General features: G+C 38.7%; 1 protein-coding gene and 1 long non-coding RNA gene across 2 annotated transcripts in view; both read left to right on the top strand.

The window, feature by feature from the left end:
• LOC126053468 (dynein intermediate chain 3, ciliary) overlaps window positions 1-13274 on the top strand; it is a 235617-nt gene that overhangs the window by 81010 nt on the left and 141333 nt on the right. The gene's annotated exons all lie outside the window — the stretch shown is intronic.
• On the top strand, window positions 5634-6540 carry LOC135116988 (uncharacterized). Its single transcript, XR_010276552.1, has 3 exons — window positions 5634-5747; window positions 6058-6251; window positions 6405-6540. It is a non-coding gene; the product is annotated as an uncharacterized LOC135116988 (long non-coding RNA).

Here is a 13274-nt window from a genome sequence, read left to right on the forward strand (position 1 = left end):
TGTAGTTGCTGGGTTACATTGTGGTTACAAAGTTATAGAGTTACGATATTTTGATTAACGTGTTCATGCTTAAATTACACCAACGGTTTCACCCACTTCCTGAAGGAAATACTGCATTCACCTTTTAAAAAATAGCGTATATGTTACTCCTAGCTATAGCTATTTAGCATATTGAAATATAGCTTAATAAAGCACAATTTGATATTCACCAACGACATTGCAAATTAGATAGTCGACAATTTGAAACCAGTCTATTTATATATCTTGACAAAACAATAACATAATTCCGTTCCATTACGCGAACGCTTGACATGTCAGCTGTCATCTGTCAGTTCACCGCGGCGGCCATATTATTTCCGTCCCGTCGGCCGACCGGGATTATCTATCGGCGAGATGCTCACACAATCTTGCGGTCTCTGAGGTCCTGGTACCCATAAGGTATTGTGGAACATATATTGTTTCAGCCATAGGCAAATTGTAGGCAGTTGTGATGAAAAAAGTTGGTAATTTCAGGCTTAAAGACAAAAACATGCCAAAAGATATTTGATCTGTTTATGGACATATATGCAGCAGGTATTTACATCACTAGGGTAATGAGTAAAGGTACAATATAAGTAAAGGTAAAACAATAGATACTATTGGGTTACTATCAATAAACGATTAAAAAACTTTATCAATCAAACAAACAAAGTAAAACTAAATTAATTTCAAAACTATTATCAAATTATTGAAACATCTATTTAATTTGAAATTACACCAGTAGACATGATCGGCAGACTTTACTCTGCACACAAAGTTTAGTAGTAAAGGTTAAAGTTGACGAGTTTGTAGTGAAAAATATTAGTGTGGAACAAAGCTGTGAGCTTCACAACATGAATATAACATCAGTGTTGTAGCTGCAACTGATACAAGTACGTGATGCTGCAAGTAGCCGCTTCTCACGATTGTCACTCGAGATTTTTGTCTTCAGATTTTGGGAAGACGCCAAACGATTCACAAGTGGACTCCTGTGATTATTAGTTGCGACTTTTATGATAGCTTTAGTTTTCACTAGCCAATTGTGTGACAGCCATGCTTTTATAGCCGAACTTTTAAAATAAACCTTAAATGTAATGGTTTAATAATGGTAATTTATATTGGATTACTTATAACTCAGGGTTTAATTCATATTCTTTATAAGATAATGAAATCCTTTACTTGTCAATTATGACATTTAAGACAAGTGCTCGCAAACTCACAATTTAACCGCACACAGAGTTCAATATTCGAGTCTGTTTAACGATCAATATGCTTTTTAAAACTGTCTGCCACCTACCTGTCCTTCGGGATTTAAGCGCTATAAATCGTTCTTTTAGAAACATCAATAGAGGTGAGACCCTTTGGCTGGTGTCTGCGGTGCCGAGCACCGAGCCCGCTGGCGCGCCGCCAACCTCGCCCGGCGGCCCTGCCGCGTCGGATTGGCCGACAAAAGGTTTAATTCTAACGATGTTTATATTTCAAACTTATGTAATTTCGAGGATATAATTGTTTCGATAAAAGAAGATAAGGACGCTGTAGTCAGTGAGTATTCAAGTGTTGTTTTCGAGGATTTGAATAGCTACTTAGGGAATTTCGTCGCGCTTTAAAATTTTATCCTCTCCCAGATTGAATCTAACAATGTTAACGTCTCCCTCTTCCCCATTAACCAGTTCGGGGGTTTAACCCTGAAATTTTAACAAAGACAATTATTTTCGCATTAAACAATATTGGTAAGAATTTGAACGTAAAGCGGAGCGTGCAAAGTTTCCAGTTAGAAGAAGTTGTCGATCGCTGGCAGTTACAAGTGGTCCTTCTGGCGGCTGGTGGCGGCCGCGCGGCGTTTAATGAAATCCACTCAATTCATAGCGCGTCGATTGTTTTTAATATGCGCCCCCGCAAGTTTTCGCCCCCATTACGTTTAATTGAAGCAGTTTGCGGTTTTTTTCCAGCGGTTCAACAGTTATTCACTTATTCAGTGCTAGTGCGAATGGACAACTTTTTGTTCGCTTCACAATGAGAATTTTGTTACAAAAAGTGTAAGTACATTTGCATTTAAAAGGCTGGCAATACCGCTGTTTATTTTTGCTGGTTCGGTATTCAAGAAAAATGAGAGTTAGTTTGCCTTCGTTGTTGGCGTTTAATATAATTTTAAATGGTTGAGAAAGCTTTTGTTTAGTCTATTACGTTTTTGCGTAGCCAAAATAAGTGGAGTTATTTCCAAAAAGATTAAGCATTGACCTTGAACGTCTCTTAAATCGATGTCACGCGAAATATCATATACGATTACACATCGTCAGAATAATGCAGTGGACATTTGGGGAAAGGAAAGATATAAGGAAGACGCGCTTTCTTAGACAAATATCAGTAAGAATAACTGACAGTACATAGGGCTTATGTATGGTGTTATAAATAACTGTAATAAATAACTGACGCTGTTTATTCATCGCTACATGTTTAGGCTTATTCCGAGAGTGCCGACTTGTCGGACTACTAACAATTGATCAATAGTTTATTACGCTTGTTCGTCAATCTTAATGGTGCCATATTTTGTTATAGATGATGCGTGTAATTAAATATAGGTTCAATGACTAGGTCGTATCAAATAGTTTTATCGATATTTCTGGTTATACATATAATTTAGCAACGATATGGACAAATCAGGCTATCTGTTAGCAGTATTTTCAATAAGAATTGTAGGCTAATAGCACCACTTAAATAGCTATAGTCTAAAATATCCAGTTGATCAATTTGATACTGGAATAGACGTAGGTATATCGGTGGCTGAGCTTTCCCAGCCGATACTATTTACTGACGCGAAGTAGGTATAGATATCGCTCGAGCTGTGCATGAATAAGTGACGATCGCTGGACTAATCTCGCTCACAGCCTAGCTACAAATAAAAGTGAAACGTGTGTTTTAGTGAAATAGTTTGTGTACTGTACTTCTGCACGAATGTTGATATTATAAAGTACAATTTGTAGGTATGACTGCATGATATGGTTATAAACTGAATGAGCGTGAATGCGGTATGAAAATGAATTAAAATATATGAAAGAACCTGATTTTTATCTGTGTTTTGAAGTAGTTACCTCAGGCCTCTAGTGAAACCGCCAGAAACAGCTACTAACATTTTAATAAACCTCGAAATAAGATCTCGTTTTAAACACGCTAAAACGTCCACTTTAGCAAAAGACCGGCGCTCAAGCAATTTCCACGTAATTCTGGGAAAGTGTGTCAATTCCCCAAAGCGTTCGGGAACCGTTAGCTTTTACTAAAATTTTAATAAAGCCGGCCGCAAACGATGTTGCCTCGCGACAACACTTTGTGCCGGCGACAAACATAGTTTGTCACGCGACGCGGCCTCACGCGGCGCACCGCCCGCCCGCCAACACACACCGCTATGAATAACATTTACCTACATGAACATTATGTGTCGATACCTTTATCACTGTATTAGTTGTGAGCAATTTCACACGCAAATAAAACGTGGAAATAGATTCGTAAATGTTTGCTCGGATTTTTGTTGATTTTATAAAACAATTTTGCTGAATTTAGTGAGCCGTGATGAAATAAAAACGTTTACATTTAAATTGATGCCTTAATTTAACTATGTTGCTGTACTATATGTGTTTGTATTACCCATTAATTAAATACCTACTTAACTATTTTGTAATAAAATTATGGCATGTAAAAAAGTTATCAATTAGGACACAAGATTCGTTATAATGAAGTAATCTGTGTGACGGGAGGCTCGCCCGGACTCGTACTACTGATTAGTTCAAAGCGCAAACTTCTCAGTCTAAAGTGTAAAGGTGTAAGCGTTTAAACCCAACTAACGATAAAATAACAGAAGAGATCCACTCGCCGCGAGCTGGCTGCATTATAAAATATTTTCAAAGAAACCGCAGTAATCTTGACATTATTTTTCATGCTCTTATTTTGTAGTAAAATATTTTAAAACAGTTTGTACACTTTATCGCTGTCCAACATCGTAATCCATCAATTTAGATTTAAACCGTATATCTTTTGAAACTAACTCGGCAAACTTTTCAAACGGAATTTTTATTTCACGTTTGACACAAACTGGAAACTGGGAAAAACCGCACCTGTACATTCTCATGGCGTGCACACTCATAGCTTTTTCAATAATATCTAAAAAAATCGTCACTATTCCCGGGAGCTATTCACTTCTCACCGGCATCCTCTAATTAATTAAATTCCCGTCAAAAAATAGAATTCATTAATAAAAAAGTTCCGCGCGCATTATACACCGAGTGGCGGGAATTCCCGGTGTTATATTAGAATTACCCGGGATTATGCGGGATTCCACTTAATTACAGGATCCGGCGAAATTACACGAGCTCCTTAGTTTTTTAACAGGTCTACACGAGAGATGAATTATTGCATGGCTTCGCTAGTCATTAGCGTTATGAAGTGAGACGGCTACGTGGATTTTTAATGTTAAATTAATTACAGGATTCCGTTCTCCTATCATAACAGTACCTGTATTAACGTGGCACCTGCTACGTGGGAATCATTCAAACGACATTTACCTACTCTACAAAAATTTCATTTTATTCAGTGTAGTTTGTTTGAAGCCTGGAATATTTGCGAGATGTGAGGGGTAAACAATAAATCTAGATGAATACAGTCGGGCAGCAGACACGCGCGACATGTAGTGTCACCAGCACAGAGCTCAGCTCGGCTTATTAGATAAATATCGCGATGTATCTCCGGCGAAACATATTCTCTTTACTCTGACTGATTTCATGCTATATTATCTACGCCTTTTGTCTTGGTTTAGTTCCCTTTGTCTGTCTGTACCGTGGTTATAGGAACTTTTTTATTAAAACGGATCAAATAAATCACAATATCTGCTATCACATTAACAAATACATAGTTCCTCGTATGTTAACACTGTTCTGTTATATGGACTGTAGGACGCGTTGAAATAATCTCTTTCTGGATATAGTTCAGGGAGTCTCAAAACAATATTTTTCGTATAACGTTAGAGAAATTTTATTTAGCGAGATAGTTGTCCCGCGAAATATTTACTGTGTTCAGTTTTCCGCATGACTTGGCGCCGGGGCCGGCGTGTTCGACGCGTCGCTTGCAGCCTCGCGACAATCGTCTCGATGTTCACTTCACGCACCATTGCCGGCTATTTGAGAGCATCGCGTGTTGCTGTCACAGATACACAGCGATGGACGGTGCCATGAGCTTTAAGACACATACCACGAGTATGTCATGGAGGCGTCTTAAATGAGGCGCGGTAACCGCGACCCGCCACGTCCGCGCCTCCGCCATATAAAATATTATCTGTTTACCGCCACCCAAAAAACGTCTTTTGTAATGCTGAAAACTCATGTGGGTGTGTAGACATAATGGTTCCATCCGTCTCTTAAATAAAACATGCGAGAATGTTACATTTTATTTGCAAGATTTTTGTACGCTTTCATTTGTGTGTGATAGCTGCGTTTTCGATTCCAAAAGGTATCAGTTTGTATGTAATGAGGAGGCGTAGGGAATGACACGCTCGCTTAGCTGCGACAGCTGCCGAGGGACGCGCGGTATGGCGCTCCGTTTGCCTTCTGCCTATTGAATAATGCCCGTTATCACCAACAACCTCTTACCGTTTCCCTATCTAAAAGCTACTTTTAATAAGGACCCCTCCCAATTTGACACCTACCTAAATTCATTTTCACCACACTTGTACATGGATCCCTTAAGTAAGTGACAGATTACTAGTTCTACAAACGATAATGCAAAGTCGATATTTTATCGATAAAATGATTTTTCTCTACTTCTTAAGAAATAAACGTCTATCGAGTATATATTGCTAAAGCCTGTGAGTTTTTTTTCTTGTGATGTTATTTTAATTTAACTTAAACTACATTACGCTATGTTTTATGCAATAAAACAGTAAAGAGGTTTTCTATAGGTGAATTTTTACCTATGTCATTCGCGCGTTTGTCAAATTGACTGATGTGGATGTTTAAATTGAGTGAGGTTAATTTTGGGTTTATTATTGTTAAATAGATAAGTTTATTTTGGCAGAGAAGAGAAAACGAGGATAAACCTTTCTTGCAGAAGAAAAAGACAAGATAGTGAAATTGCTGCCGTCTCATAGAGACACAATATTAAACAAAAAACGGATGGGACCACGAACGAAGCCAAAAACAAAGCTTGGATCCAGTTACAAATAGTTTTAATGCGATAGGAACCGTTTACAGGTAAATGTGAATAATATCTGTGTATAATAATATAAGATATTGCCGTTCAACTGTGTTCCTTGTTTTACTGTCGACTTCATTGTATTTTTGTTCTCCATGAGTAGATGGATTTAAGTATGGGGTTAAAATTATACATTTATTATATTTATTTAGTTTCAGGTGGTGCGAGAAATTGGAAAGACGTGTAAAAACATGCTGCGCCCAGCCCACCTCAAATTGAATTGGTGCAGGAGGATGATGATAATGTTTGGTACATCATATGAGGACTAATATTAAAATATTTGTTTACTATCTTTGTTTCAATTTATATATTATATTATGTTCAATATTAGCCTACTTCTTACCTCCAGAGGAGGATCACCTAGGAGATAGGCTCCTCCATATTCACCATTTTCGAATCATTGGTATCTACTGCAGTTTTGGTATTTAAGGGCAATTCAAACCTGAGCGATATTCACTGCCGCTGTGGGTAGAAGTACATACCGCGCGGTAGCAGCGGCATACGTCCCGAACATCAATAGTAATATTATCGCATACCCACTGGGTTTTCTCTGTCGCAGGTGGTAGCGAATACCGCTTAGGTCTGAACAGTCATATTACCGCATACCCACAGGGTTTTCTCTGCCGTAGACGGTAGCGAATACCGCTTAGGTCTGAATAGGCCTATAGATGTCCCGGCCACCGCGAAACTACATCAGTGATTACCAGATTTGCATCTGTTATGGTCTGTATATCTATGGACATGCAGGACTACCTATTTTTGAATAATTCAGCGACATCACGACCTAGCAAGTGCATTCATAGCAAGTGATAACCTATAATCTATATCTATACTAATAATATAAAGAGGAAAATGTTTGTTTGTTTAGTTGTAATGGATAAACTCAAAAACTACTGGACCGATTTTAAATATTCTTTCACCATTAGAAAGCTATATTATCTGCGAGTAACATAGGCTATATTTTATCCCGGTGCGGGCAGTAGCTCCCACGGGACGCGGGTGAAAGCGCGGGAAAACGGCTAGTCTTATAAAAAAGTCATGATCATCGTACTTATTTCTCAGTCATCTGCTCTTTCACGTAAGATAGGTACGTGGTCTTCTAATGATTATTATTTTACATATCCACAACCTCCACAGCTTCTAAACTTTCTAAAAGTTTACGTTTCATTTTTTTTTGTATTTTTTTTGCTTTTTAAACATGGTATTTTTGGTGTTACATAACATATAAAGGTACATTTCACTATCCACGGTTCAAAATATGTTTGTATTCTGTAATGATAATGATAGGGGTTGTTTAAGCAGGCATCAATCGAGCCCCCAAGTTGAAGTCAAATTTTAAGGTTATAATTTGACACCTAGGCTTTGGTGAAAATGAAATTCTTATTAAGTGTTCCGTAAATGCTCCCTAAATTTAGGTATTCGTTGGTGAAAACGGGCATAAGATTCCTATTATCTTTGAGCACTTGCCACCTTAGGAGGAAAATCCGGACACGAAGAAGCTTTACAATTTGAAAAGTTTTATAAACTTTTTCAGAAAACAATCATCAAATATTTTTGGCCAACATTTTAATTTAGTTTGAATTTCTTTTCGTAATTTTCTTAAAGCAAGTAAAAGTTTCGTCCATTTTCAGAGATCATCCAGATACTTTATTATAATAATACGAGCATGTGAATGTTCCCCGCATCCGCACAAACAAAGAGATAAATTGTTCGTTACGTCGGTGTACAGTATAATGGACGGAGAGGACCGCGGGTCATTAGAGCTGCTGAAGGCGACACTCGACACTCCACGCTCGACACCTGACACCTGGTGCACGACACTTCACGCGGTTTTGTTGCAATGCTTTTTTTACGGGAAACTGTAAGATATGGGGAATGTTCTTGAATTTGACCAATAATGTATTAGGTTTGGGTCTTATTTATCCTCATGTATTGTTTGTGAAGATGATTTTTTCAAACATTCATTTGAATTCCTAAAACATCACAAAAAATATTTAGAAGATAACTGCTATATTGTATCTTCCATAACTATATAGACATTTAAATACATTGTCAAAGAATACTCTTATTTCTTATCTCGTTTGTTAGGTCTTCTCTTGTTGCCGGCTGCAATGGAACAATAATGACATTGTTGTAGTCCCTGGCGGGCCCCCGTCACGCCGCGCCTCACTCGCTCCTACAGATACGGAGTCGGCGGAGGGCTGTTCCAGAGCTTTCCAGAACAACACACGTGGCTTCCATGTACCTACTACATATTGGCGGACTGTGGTGAAACACGGTGCGGGTATAAATGCTGACGTGATTGTATCTTGCTTAGCTAGGCCACAGATTACTACAGATACTTCACTCAGTAGAAAACTTCCAATACCTATTACGATAATTGCCTACTCCTTCGCGTCAGCAACCACTGTATGCTAAAATGCGCCTAAATGCTCAAGCGTACAGCAGTGATTGCTTCGCACCGCGCGATTCCACAGTAATCGCAGGGCTGCCTCTTCGGTAAAATTAAATTAACATAACTTTTTATCTATGTTATTGAGAACTGTGAATATGTTCTGACTTTTATGTGGCAGTTAAAAATTTTATCATTTATAAAATATTTAACCAACTTAAAAAAAAGGAGGTGATTAGACATAGGTACAGGCCAAAGTGAGAAGTTTGACTTGTATGGTTTGTAGGTATGTATGTTTGTGCGCGATAATCTCGCGTTTGGCTAAACCGATATCGATGCGATTTTCAGAAAAGGATTTGTTACATTTAGGAGAACGTTTTAAAATAAGTATATTACTTCTTAGTTTGATGATGATCTTCGGAGATGTTCACTAGAAATGAAAAAAAAAGCCTTAAAAAAAGAGAACCGACTTCAAATAAGGCACAAAGCCGTAAGAAATAATTTGTTTTTTTTTTTTTATGTTGGTGCTAACAGCTGGTAATTACGAATCGAAAAAGCACCGACATTAAAAAATAAATTATTTCTTACGGTTTAATGTTTTGAAGTCGGTTCTCTTTTTTTAAAGTTTGTTTTATTATTTTTGTAAGTTTGTTTTGTTTTATATACCTATTGGTGCTGACTGTAGAAGAAACCTAGATAAAACATAATTATATACATCAGTGTGTAGGTAAAATAAAAAAATCTTTAAAGTTACAGCACATAAGGCACCACACGGCATCGTAATGCGCGTACGAACGAACAGCACTATTAGAATTCGGTTAAAAATTGAACGGCGTGCGCGCGCTTCGCTTGTGAAAACCGCAACTGAATTTGATCCGCCGGCGGACCGAGACCGCTCGGCTGGGCGGTAGGCACTTATAGCGCGCAAGTACATGGAGTGACGGAGGCCTGGCTAGGCATCCTGTTTCATGCATTAAGATAATAGTTTTCTGCTAATTGATTGTGTATTGGGTACTCTTTGCTCGTAGGTATTACAATATGCTGAACTAAATGCATATATTTTAAAGGCATTGGCGATACCATCAAGTTTGAATGCGTTGCTTTTAGTGCAACATATCTTGAAACGGTATACCGAGGCACGTTCGCAGTAGAAATAGGTTACATATGTACATAGTGTAGCACTTTGCCAAACGGCGTTTCATGTGTTATTTTTCATGCAAAATCATCGGTTTCCGAACAACTTATTTAGGTTAAAGCCGCCTAGGAGGCTTCCTCGGCAGAGCTCAGTGCTGTCGCTACCACGCGCCTCATACACTGCCATCAATCGACAATATTTGGCAGGCAGCCAGCCTTCCCACACGCCACTATCGCCCATTTACTCCTATGAATAAGGTCGCTTATCCTGCGACAGGATGCGATAGAGCTGGCGGAAATTTGCGGTATTCGGAAACTCCTCGATTAGCTGCCAGCGATTGTAATGCTAGGTTTATTATTATTGCACTTTATTTTTATATTAGCAAAGTATAGAGGGAATGGAATGAAAACATTCTATTGAGCCTTGAATGGCTTCTTTGTCAGAAGAATTTTTAAATTTGTATTCGCCTAAATAACATTATATACCTACTGGTACGTAATTTAGTCTGAACAAAAAAGTTTTTAAACAAAATCTACGCCGAATCACAAGTTTCTCGAGAAAAATGTAACACTTTTCATTGAATACATCGGAAAAGATGTTCAAACGCCTAAATCGTAAGTAATGACACACATAAGTATTTCCATAGTCCAGGCACGCTCGTGACGGGTCGTGATTTGGTGCCCTTTTGTCCCCCATTCATCTCGTAGTTCATAGCACATCAGAAACTCTTCGAGCTGACACGCTAATATATCGGCAGTCGCCGGCGACGGGTCACGTCCACCGCGATGTGCAGCTCGCGTGCCACGGCACCTCTTCACTCGCCACCAACCTTAAGCGCACACGAATAAGGAATACTTTTAAGAGTCTTCCAGTAGTCCTAAGTTTGTACTCAGTTGGATTCAACTCGCGTACAAGCCCCAGGCGTCTAAACTTATTAACTGAACACGTACGGACCAAAAATCGATGCTCGAATGGAATGTGTATGGAAAAGTATTGCTCCCAAATTGAAATCTGAAATAAAGCGCTTCCACGTTCTGAGCTGGAATACCTGAGAGTCCAGTGCGCCTGAGTGTAGCATTGTTTGCTAACTTTTGGGTAAGTTACTGGGGTGCATAAAGTGGAAAGCTCCTACCGACGCTTTGAGGAAAACTTTTGAAGCGTATACATTTCTTTGGCGACTTAGGAGAAGCTTATGCATAACTCTAAGAAACATTTTGGATACTAAGCTTTGCACCAAAATGTCCATTTTATTCAGTTCTTTTCTAGATTTTGTCTTTTTTCAGCTTAACTTCATTCGAAAAGAGCGTTGATGACCTACATCGAGGCAGGGAGCACTCAGAACGTTGCATTTTTAAGTACATGCATTTGGGACAAAGAATTAGAGGAAACGCGATTAAAATACTTCTCGATGAAAGGTACAAAAGGCGCAAACTACATTCAGTACAGAACACATGGCTTGAATATAAAGACTACTAAAAGCAAACATAAATAAACAAATCAAGGGCTTTATGTTTTGTTGTTTATTCGTTTCTACTAACCGATAAAGTAGGCTAGCTCAAATACAATTTAGTTTCTATTTCTGACAAATAAAAGCGATAGACATAAATGGATTGTGTAGGCAATATCCGAGGCTGTTAGACAAAAGCGAACTCTTTACATTATTGATACAGGCCGGGTGTAAGTGGGCCATTTCTCATCCCGGCCGGACCCCCCTGCCATAAATATGTGAACACTCTTGTTTTTCTTCATAACTTGGACACTACGTTGTGTTTGACAAATCTTCAAAGATGGACGGACTTACCGGGAGAGAGGATATTTTAGTCTTACGAATATGGGCTAGCGGGTCAAAAAATGTTTTATATGGTTTGATAAATGGTGCTATCTGTCTAAAATAAGCTTTTAACATAAACACAATCAAGAAAATTGCATCAAAAGTACAAAAAATATAGGAACAGCTGGGACCCTTACATCGTGTAAAACAATGTTCAAAGGCGGAGATTTTTCCCGGCGTTATGACAAAACTCCGGAGCCGCGGCTTTGCTCGGCTGACACGCAGCGCGCCTCGTTAGCATTTCATAACAAGTTCGCGCGCCCGACACTCGCTCGTTTGTCTGCGCAATCCTCACAAGCCGATCGAAAATGAGAAAACTATTGCTGATCCACTGCTGAGTATCTTCTTAAGTTATTTTTATGTAGAAGCACTTGATAAATTATATAGTTTACCAGTTTATTTTGTGCAACTTTATCTACAAGTATACCTAGGTACAAACTTTGCCATCTGGAGTGATTGCTCAAACGTAGGCTAAGTACGCATTTATGATGTGCTACTGTACCGTACTCGTAGTTCTCAAACAAGGAACAACTCTATTTGTGGTTCACCCTATTTCAAACGGTATTTAAACCAACACACGCACACAGCTATGGTCGGTACATAGACGTGAAGGCCTAATGTTTGTTAAGTCGTTACATTTTACGATCTCGGCGCAGATTTAATAAAACGCTCGGAGCATGGTGGTTACGGGTAACGAAGGGGAACTTGTTCACTCATTCTATGTATACTATTGTACGGTTTAAAAATGTTAATGTATCCATTGATCTTATTAAGCAAACACAATGGACTATTAGACCCCAGTAATGAGATACCTAGCTAAATGAAGCCACGTAGCGGCCATGTTACCACCGCATACTGCGTTCATAAAGGTATTCCTGAATGAATTCGGGCGAATCTTTCCGCGCCTCCGCAAAACACATTATTTACTACGCTGCTTTTGTATGAACAAGAATTTATATACCAACGCAGGTAGGTACAATTTTGGGGAAACCTCAAAAGAGAATATGAAAGCGGAAGTTTTTAATTATACTACATAATTATGTCGAAATCTGACGTCAACTGTTCCCAACAGCGTATTTTGCCATTAATTGAGTAAACCTTACAGATATATTACCTACAGATCTTTGAAAAAAATATAACTGTATTAGGGTTCGATTTCCCTTTCTTCTTTCTTTCTTTCTTTCCCGTGTTAATTTTAGATTTATTTAGGCACGTTGCCACTTTAATACTGAAGCTACTTACCCTTCAGTGTGACGTCACATACGCACTCGTATCTGCGAGTTCCTCGGCGGAGCATTATTCAGCCGGCGACACACTCGCACACAATGCTGCCCGCCGGACTGGAAACGTGGCACGGTTCCGTGACGCAGTGTGCAGCCGCCCTTAGATGGGAGTCTACTTTAGACGTTTTAATGATATGAAAATATCTGCTTCTCTTGGGCAGATACATGTATGATGTTATATTTAAAAACTGGGAACAAAAATTATATTATTTTGAAACGTAGCGTTATTCTTCAAAGTGCTTCCTTTCTAAGAAGTATCAGAGGCATTATCTTCAAAACAAAAGACGATAATGTTAGTCTCTGTATCCGTAGATTCAAGGTAGCGTTGGCAACGTCAGTAAACTACAGAGTTTCAGTGCGAGGCTCCAGTGAAATAACGGT

This window comes from Helicoverpa armigera, chromosome 6 (genome assembly GCF_030705265.1).
Source record: "Helicoverpa armigera isolate CAAS_96S chromosome 6, ASM3070526v1, whole genome shotgun sequence".
In the NCBI taxonomy this organism is placed as follows: domain Eukaryota; kingdom Metazoa; phylum Arthropoda; class Insecta; order Lepidoptera; family Noctuidae; genus Helicoverpa; species Helicoverpa armigera.